The sequence below is a fragment of the Ochotona princeps genome, chromosome 15, assembly GCF_030435755.1.
Source record: "Ochotona princeps isolate mOchPri1 chromosome 15, mOchPri1.hap1, whole genome shotgun sequence".
In the NCBI taxonomy this organism is placed as follows: Eukaryota; Metazoa; Chordata; class Mammalia; order Lagomorpha; family Ochotonidae; genus Ochotona; species Ochotona princeps.
In genome coordinates, this window is record NC_080846.1 from 55,600,124 (window position 1) to 55,602,897 (window position 2,774).

The 2,774-nt window shown below is 37.2% G+C and overlaps 1 pseudogene; it reads right to left on the reverse strand.

Moving 5' to 3' along the window:
• Positions 1-683: 683 nt before the first annotated feature.
• On the reverse strand, positions 684-858 carry LOC131482137 (ATP synthase membrane subunit K, mitochondrial-like; annotated as a pseudogene).
• Between the last annotated feature and the right edge of the window lie 1,916 nt (positions 859-2,774).

Below are 2,774 nucleotides of genomic sequence, written 5' to 3' on the forward strand. Positions count from 1 at the left end.
GGAGGGCTTTTTGGAGGGGCTGGGGGAACCCCAGAGCCTATGAAACTATGTCATAAAACAAAATTAAAATTTTTTTAAAAAGAAAGAAAATGGAAAATTTGCAGTGCCTGAAGGAATTCTGAGTATGTCTGACAGTATACACTTGCTGACAAAGAGGTAAGAAACAGGCTATTGGACTCACATTGGTAAGACTGTAATACCATAAAGTTTCTTTGAAGGTTACTTTGTCACAACTCTCTAAAAACCTCTTTAAATGCAAATGTCCTTTGATGGGATTCAACTGTAGAAATTATCTTGCATATATTTGGTCCTATAGAAACACCAGGTTTTTATAATATTATTATGGGAATAAAACAGAAACAATCAATCTGTGTCAACAGGGGATTGTTAAAATACAAGAAGACAAATTTATATAATACTATGTATGCAGTGATTGAAATACGTTCTAGTGGCAAAGTGGAAAATAAAAAATGTTGGACAAAGTAATAGAATTATATATCGACTAAGATACTTCAGAAAGTTCCTAGAAAATTAAGTTTAAAATGAGTTTATTTGGGCCAATGCCATGGTAAAGATTTTGTTTTTCCAGGTTCATAATTTAATGTACATATTGAATTACCACAGTTGAGTTGAATTAGCTTCTCCAGGCATGAGGGCAGATGGGGAAACAATTTGTAATCGAGTTATGTTGCTTTCACAGCTGGAATTTTTAGACCTTAAGCTGAAGTACATAACCAGCAAAGCAATGCCTCCATATGCGGCTAGTACACAAGTCATTCTGCCTGTGAGCATGTAAGAGTTGAAATATGTTTTGACTTCAGTGAACTGGAATTGGGCATCAGGTTCTGGACCTGACATGATATCAATCTTCTCAGAGCTACCAACTCCTCAACTGACATCCTTCAAGGCCAACCAATAGTGAACTGGCCCCAGCCGGAAGCAATGGTACAGATTGAGCTTTTATCTGTCACACTCGTGTCAAATGTGGGTACTGGTTCCAGTCCTAGCTTTTCCACTGCCAATCCAGCTCTTTGTTTATGGACTAGAAAAACAGCAGAGGATGGCCCAAATCCTTGGGTCCCTGCAAAAACATTGGAAACTTAGAAGAAGTTTCTGGCTGTAGATTTTTCCCTTTGTAGAAATCTGTCATTCAAAAAAAAAATTCTTTTAAACAATGAAGTTATTTTAATGTAAAAATCAAAATTCATTGAATTCTTTTTGTGTAATATGCCTTATACGCAAGCTTTTTAAAAGTCCCTAGCATGAATTTCACGGTTTTTAAAAAGCAATTTGTATATTTTATATTATTATCTTTATGCTACAGTTCCACATGTACAGGGATTCCTCCCTCCACCCTTCCATAGCTTCTCCCAGTTCCCCCTGTATTATAACAATAATACACTCCTTCAGCTACAACCTTAAGTCCTACATTCTGCTATTTCAATATATTGTGGCACTGTAATTATAAACAATTGTACATAGTCTAGTATGCTACTGTAAAGTTACATGTATCAAGTTTCATTGGGATTCCTCCTTTTATAAAGGAACAGACATGTATACTGCAATATATCTTCACTTCAGATATGCTAGTCTCCATCATACAGCTCACCTATAAAAATGTTATTACATTTATTCACTAATGTATTTTGTGAATTTTAAAGAAAAACACTAATCTTTTAAGTCCATTCTCATAGTGTTTTAAAGTAGCTGTATGTGTATGTGTGCATATGGAATTCTTGAAAAGGCCTGTAAGAAACTGTTAGAGACCTTGTTCTGGGAAACATAACAGAAAAAGAAGTAAGCAGTGTGGAGATTTATTCATTGTGGAGATTTGCCCCTGAAAACCCAGATCACAATGCCTGAGGACTCTGAATCTTAACTCTTTAAGGCAGTCTGAGAATGCTGCAGGGAGCAGACTCCCTACTGAGATTGCAGATAAACCTTGGGCTGGTTAACATGTCTGGGGAGGTGTGAGGCATGTTCATAATCTCCCTGTTCCTTCAGTGATTGTGGCCTAAACATATCTGAGCACAAACACAATTCTGTTGGATTCTATTTCTAGTTAAATCTGTTTGTTTACTAATGTGGGTTCCTGTAATTCATGTTTACTTATCCAGCTGTTTGGAGCCTTGTGATTGTTTCCCCTAATCCCTTGTAACCTATTGATGAAGTAGTTTGCTTACCACTGTTCCATTAACTTGTAACTTTACAAACCTGCTTGACTGAAAAAAAAATTGGTATAAGACCTGAAAAATTCAATAAAGTGTGCATTCATTCATCACACCTGTGTACCCCGTATCCCAAAGTTCCTCTTGGCGTGGATGTCACACTTTAAGTTCTAGTCCCCACTAGAGAAAGAGGTACTTTTATGCTCTCCTGCAGAATTTTATAGTAGGTTAAACCTTTCCCTTTGATAGACAAGCAGGCTATATGGTGGACAATTCAAATCCAATGTGCTCCACTACTAATTCATCTCCCGGTTAATGCATGTGGGAAAACAGTGGAAGATGTACCAAGTGTTTGCATCCTGAACTCATTTGGGCCCCTGGGATGGATCTCCTCATGTCTGGCTTAAGATTGGGTTCAGACAGGCTCAGCTAGGTGTGAACCAGTAGATAGAGGATTTCTCTCTCCTCACTTTGTAGCTCTGACATACAAATGAAAATATTTTTAACCGATGTAAGCTTTTTAAAAGGCTACAGAACAGAGAGAAAGGGAAAGAAAGAAATTTGCTGGTTCAATTTCCAGATGGTTCATCCAGAGCTTCATCATGG